At 29.7% G+C, this 6,699-nt stretch overlaps 2 long non-coding RNA genes across 2 annotated transcripts; one reads left to right on the top strand and one right to left on the bottom strand.

The window, feature by feature from the left end:
• The first annotated feature begins 526 nt into the window (after positions 1-526).
• On the top strand, positions 527-1,459 carry LOC115878878. The gene is made up of 2 exons (XR_004049633.1): positions 527-615; positions 1,291-1,459. It is a non-coding gene; the product is annotated as an uncharacterized LOC115878878 (long non-coding RNA).
• Positions 1,460-4,908: 3,449 nt separating this feature from the next.
• On the bottom strand, positions 4,909-5,898 carry LOC115878873. Its single transcript, XR_004049628.1, has 2 exons — positions 5,816-5,898; positions 4,909-5,730 (listed from the first exon to the last, which is right to left on the bottom strand). It is a non-coding gene; the product is annotated as an uncharacterized LOC115878873 (long non-coding RNA).
• Positions 5,899-6,699: the final 801 nt, after the last annotated feature.

Raw genomic sequence — 6,699 nt, 5'->3', positions numbered from 1 at the left:
TTTTGCTAAAGCCTTTTCATCACATCGTTTCTTCTCTGACTCTTTTAATTGGTCATCTGCTTGGTAACCTTCGATGCTTTTCCATAGATTTTCGTGTATTAAAGCCATTCTCATGCCAAACTTCCAGTTATTATAATTCTCCCTCCCTGCCAGTTTATCAAATGCTAACTGCACCTCGGCCATTTTGTGACAAAGTGCCAACAATCTTCTGCAAAAGTTCGTCCTAGTCGTTTTAACTTCTTTACTTTTTCAAACAAATACGTTCTAGTGTAAAACACCTTCTGTTATCTGGTCCCATAACCTATTGGGTGTGGAAACTAAATCTGGAGTTTTTGCTTTAACTATTTATTTAAACAAAGTGAAAGATGAATAAAAACAAACTAAAAAACTAATGAAACATAGGTTATTGAGATTTTCTTACAATGAACTGTCACTCTACATATAACCTTTAACATTTCTCATATAGATGGCGCAACGTATTTTGAACAATGGAATTAAAATAAAAATTGTTTTCTAACAAAAAAGGCAAAATGTTACATAATATCTTCACAAAATTAACTGAAATCATCCCGGAATTATTTGTATTTGCAAATCGAATGATGGACCATCAAACAGGTAAAGATTTCTTACACTTTATTACAATATAAATAAACAGTTGCTTTATTGGCAGAAGTATGGAAAGAATAAATTTGGTATTGCATGAATTGCGACACTTGTAAATTTGTATTTGAAAGCACACTTAAATACAAATATATAGTATTATTTTAATACCATTTAGAATAACACCATCCTTATTTATTATTGAAATCCAGATTGAAACAAAAATTACCAACAAAAATGAACGTCGATTACTAATAATTTGTTAGATGTCACGTTTTTGAAGTTACGTTTCATGTTAATGTCATAACAATATACATTCAATTTGTTTTAAATATATTTTTTTTTTTTTTTTTTTTTTTTTTTTTTGTTTAAAAAAAAGTATTTCCAGAAAGTATAATTTATTAAATATTTCTTTAAATTTTTATGATTTAATCTTTTTTTCTTTAAAAGGTTAGATATCCAAACCAAAGCCAACTGTGTATTATATATCTATTTTATTACATAAAACAACATGAATTATTTAAGTTAAATATCTTAACTTACAGACGAGAGCAACTACCTATTTCATAGTATGGTGAAGAGTAATATAAGGAAAATTATTAAAGGTTATTTATCCTTCCCTCCATTTCCCATAATAAAAAAAAAAACTCTTATGTTATTATTTAGATATTATAGTATCTTTATTTGTAGGACTCCATAATTATTGAGGGTTGTCTAATGAAATGGTTAATGGAATAAGAAGCAGTCAAAGGACAATGATTGGCTAATTGTTTATTGAAACAGCAGAAGATATAGTGCAAACATTGTTGAACAAGTAATTAAAGGTAAATATTCTGTAAATATTACTGCAAAAAACAATTTTTTTTAAAAATAACCGTTTTTTCATGGCATAAACAATACTACCGTATGATCGAATAAAAACGGCGTCAGCGATGGCTATGAAATGAAGATCGCTGTCATTTTATATGTAAAATTATATGGGAAATATCAGCGATTGTCATTTCCCAGCCAACTGGACGCCGTTTCGATCATACGGAGCTCGCTATTGGTCTAATATTGTAGCATAATACACCTAGTTGTCTATTTTACTATAAGTATTATTGCCTAAACTATGAATTTGAATAGAAAAACATACTGATTTGAGAAAAAAATTGGCGTTGTCATTCACCATGTCCAGGCCAACTTTTGTCTCTAACGGACGAGTTATGCCAACACTCTGTTTACTATATTCTTACCATATCTTACTATATTACTATATACCATGCTATATTCTATCAGCACAGCTATATATATATAAATTATAAAAGCATTTCAGAAAACGCAAAGAAGTATTCGCAGCGAAATGGTGAATGCGCCTATTAAAAAATATAAAATTCTTGAAATTAACAGGCTTAAAAATGTAAAAAGTAAGACCTGTGGTAAAACTGAGGTAACTCTTCTTTTATCCTCTTCTTAACTCTTCTTTTTGTAACTCTTCTTTTTTTTGGAGTAATATAGTTGATAATAATAGTAATTAGTAGTATTAAGATAAGTAATTTCGGTATGAATGCATGTTTTTTATATAATTTAATATACAATTTGATTGATATAATATGACCTACACCGGATGTTTTTTAAATGTGGTTCACTCCTATGACTTGTTTATCTGGCTCTTTAATTAAAAATTAGTGTTTTTAACATTTAGCCATGGCACTCTAGATTGAAATTTAAATTACTATTTTTAAGAGAAAATGTTAAAAAGCTTAATTTTATTTGGAATGTAATTTTCTATCAAATAAATATATTTCTATCAAATAGTTATATTCGCCAAGTTTAAAACAAGAACTTAAAATAATATATGCAGAATGTCTTAAATAAGGTGCCAATATTAATAAATTAACATAATAAATTATAAAATTTTTTTTTTTTTTTTTTTTCTGTATTTAAATCCCTTATTTTAGTGTCGTAACTATAGAGTAAAGCTGTAACCATAGTAATACGTATGTTCGAAAAAAAAACGGCGTCCAGTTGGTTTGGAAATGAACATCAATGACATTCCACTCTGAGCACATTCCCCATTTCATTTTACGTAATGAAATGACAGCGATTTTATTTCATAGCCATCGCTGACGCCGTTTTTTTCCATCGTATGGTATATCAGAAATTAAGAAATTATACCGTGGGAAAATTGCGGTGGACGTGCAGTTCCAAAAAGTTTTTCTAAAATATACAGGAAAATTTAAAAAGAAATTTTTTTTTTTTTTTTTTTTTTTGCGCAAAAAGCCTCATAGACGTGTTCTGGGGTCGATACATATATACCACCTCTAAAAATATTTACACTTATTTAACAGTCACCCTGTATGGGACTGTATTTTCTTTAATTTATTAAAAATAAAAAACTGTTTTTTTTTTTAAATTCAATTTTTTTCTATTTATTTCTTATTCATTCCATTATGCTTAGTATGACGCTTTTTTTAATTAATCACTACTTTTATTGTGATTCCCCCTGATTTATAGCACAGATAACATTGTGTTTTAGCACAGAATATAGAATTATTCTTTTAGACATGGTTATATGTTATCTGTGATTGTAGCTAATTTTTGGAACTAATCATATACAGTAGTCAATATAAAACTAAAAAAAATGGAGGTAACTAAGTTATTGAGTTTTTAGCGAAATACCAACTTTTTATATGAATATCTCTATTTCTCAAAATAATTTTACCTTGTTGGTTATCGTTTTAAAGAATCTTTAAGAATCGTATATATTAAAAATTAATTTATTCAAATATTTACTTTATTTAACTCTAAAAGAATGTTAGCAGCTTTTTCAGCAAATTTTTAAATTAATGCTTTAATTTTACGTTCATAGATGGCGCATTTTATTTATTTACCGACAAACAGATTCCTATATTTTATATCTCGAGCGCCACCTATGTTGTGATAGTGGTACAAAAAATATTATAGCGACATCTGTTTACTACTTTCTGAACTAACGCATATTCTGGTGCCCTCTATGTATCAAAAGCTAAACTAATACTGCGTTGGCGCCATCTATGAGAATTTCTGTGAACTTATTCTTCGTCTCTGTCTAAGTTTTTCTCCGAGTTGATATAAAAAAATTAACATTTTATTTTTATAGAGGTAAAAAATGTTAATATGATGTTAATACATAACCACACAAAGGATAAATAGTGTCTGGTACACCTTGCAGGACATCAAAACTTTAAGGTACTATATACAAATTGAGAAAGAGAAACACTTATAATGACATTTTCTAACAAAAAGTTTTTTAAAAATTGATTTTAATCCTCCATAATTCCCAGTCTTTTAGAATAGCATGACAAATACAGACATTTAAAAATCAAAACAAAATTTTATTGATGTGAAAAAAAGGGTTTCAAAAACAAGACAAAAAAAATAAATTCTAGTAGATCTTTTCCTGACTAATGTATCTGAAAATTATAATAACTATATGTTTACCTTTCTAAAATTAAACAACGAGAACAAGACATTTGCAAATGCGTAGTTTAAAAAAAAATGGGAATGACAAAGAACATTATGTAATACTATATATCAAAAACATATTATGCACGAGAACCCATAATTTTAATAAAGGATTTTTCAGTTTAATTAAATTTCAAATTTGAAAATTGTGGCGTCAAAAGTTGAACAGATACATCCGGTAAGAGCTGTCAACGTCGTCAACGTTTAGCCTAAAATATATAAAATATATTTTTTACAATTTTTTTATATGAATCTCATATTTCTTACTATATAACTATATAGGGTGGTTTCTTATAAAACTAAAGGACATTTATTGGAATTACAAAACACTTGTTTCTTAATAATTTATTAAAATAAAAAGAAATGCATGATTTCATAGTTTATCTAATTATGTTCGTACCCTGTTCGTACCAGATAATTTCAATACAAATAAGTTTTGTATGATATTTTATATATATACTGGAGGGAATAAATACAAATAAAAGCAAATGTTTTAAACATTTAAGAAGCATATTCTACTGAAATTTTAATAATTTTTTTTTTTTTTGTTGTTAATTATTTTATGCATCCAAGAGCAAAAAATGCTCGATCGTGATTGGTCAGTTTCGGTCGCGTGGAGATTTTGAATTTTATTCTCGTTCGATGTTGTCGGATTGTTAAAAAATGCCGAAAATCTTTTTTTCTGTATGATTTTTGTGAAATTATATTAGTTTAAATTGATCACTGGCACTATAGTAAGAGTAAAAGAGAGACTATAGTAAGTAAATAAATGTTAGATTAGGGACAGATAATTAGTCTTTTTACTTAAATTAAACCACTATATTCCTCAAAATACGTTTTATTCCGCTTAGAAATACGTGAATAGTTCGAAAGTCGATCTAAACTGACTAAACTTATAAGAATGATGCAACATTCGCAATATTGCTCCAGCTTTGTTTTTCGAAGAAGGGCCACGCTGCGGCGGTCTCAGATCAGGTGTCGTAAGCTGACGTAATTTAGAGAAGCCAGCTATCACGGCCTTCCTGACGTCGGGGTGTCCTCGCACCGTTTGCAGTTTGAACACATGACAGCGTGTAAACTTTGACAGCGGTAATCTGTAAATATTTCAGAACACTTACTGTTCAAAATATATTCGGGGAACAAATCAGAATTAATCTGAATTAATCTTGAAGACAAAATTTCCTTAACTGATTTTACTGTCAGTTACTTTTACAACATCAACGCAAAACAAACATTTCAAGGCTTGCCATATTAACCTCTGAGGGATTAAGGCTAAACAAAACTAGTTTAAGGATCCAACTTTCCAAAATAAAAGTAACTTAACCACAATATAAATTCTTGACGTTTTACATAACCTAAGTTTATGTTCGTAAAAATATGCCTAAACCAGAGGTTTGGGACCTTGTACATGCCTGCCTAGCAGGGACCTTTAAGTATAACCTGTTAAATCAAAAACCTTAAAATAAAATCAGTGTATGCCTGCCACGCAGGGACCTTTAAGTATAACCTGTTGAATCAGAAACCTTAAAATAAAATCAGTTTATGCCTGCCCCGCAGGGACCTTTAAGTATAGCCTGCTAAACAGGGACTTTTTAACATAGCCTGATACACAGGGATCTCTAATATAGCCTGCTAAACAGGGACCTTTAAATATAGCCTGTTAAACAGGGACCTTTAAATATAGCCTGTTAGACAGGGACCTTTAAATATAGCCTGTCATAACAGGGACCTTTAAATATAGCCTGTTAAACAGGGACCTTTAAATATAGCCTGTTAAACAGGGACCTTTAAATATAGCCTGTCATAACAGGGACCTTTAAATATAGCCTGTCATAACAGGGACCTTTAAATATAGCCTGTCATAACAGGGACCTTTAAATATAGCCTGCCATAACAGGGACCTAGAATAGCCTAACGAGAACCATCATTGCATAGCGCTCGTTAGGCAAACAAGCCGTTATCTTAAACGGTCCTTTGTATCAAGGGCCTAATTTACCTCCACTAAACTGGGTATACTCTACTACAACTGTGTCTCAAATGTAGTAGGCTTTACTGATCATGCGTTTTTCATTTGAGTATGCTCGTCCACTCCTGACATTTACAGCAATGGCATTAAGGGTTGTTTTACCTGACTGATTATATCCCATCCAATTATTGTAATTTTAAATTGCTTTCCCAGCGAATGCCTGTCGATTATCTAAGTCACAGATAAAAAATACTCAATTTTTTTTGCTACAGGCTTAGGTACAAGTTCTACAATATTTTCTTAAAATTGTTTTAATCAATTCTGATGGTAGTTACACCACCATCTAAACATTTCAAGAATAAAGTCATTTACTTTAATTATTTTTGAAAAGAGATGTATTTCCTTTTCACACACTTAAAAACAAATCAATCAAGTGGATATAAATTGATTCCCTAATTGTTATCATTTTGCATAAGCAGTATATTGGATATAGGCACCCAGAATGGTCCTTCAAAAGAAAACGTAGAATAAAATAACACATGCAGCTTGCGTATATGTCTAAAATAAACAACAAAAAAAAATACTTTGTTTTAATAAAATACATCACGAACTAATAAGCTCCCAGCTCTGTCTGGAGTTGCATTTTG

The sequence above is a fragment of the Sitophilus oryzae genome, unplaced genomic scaffold, assembly GCF_002938485.1.
Source record: "Sitophilus oryzae breed Bouriz unplaced genomic scaffold, Soryzae_2.0 scaffold_1536_pilon_pilon, whole genome shotgun sequence".
Classification (NCBI taxonomy): domain Eukaryota; kingdom Metazoa; phylum Arthropoda; class Insecta; order Coleoptera; family Curculionidae; genus Sitophilus; species Sitophilus oryzae.
Note: the sequence above shows the minus strand (reverse complement) of the source record. Positions and strands in the feature narration are given on the sequence as shown.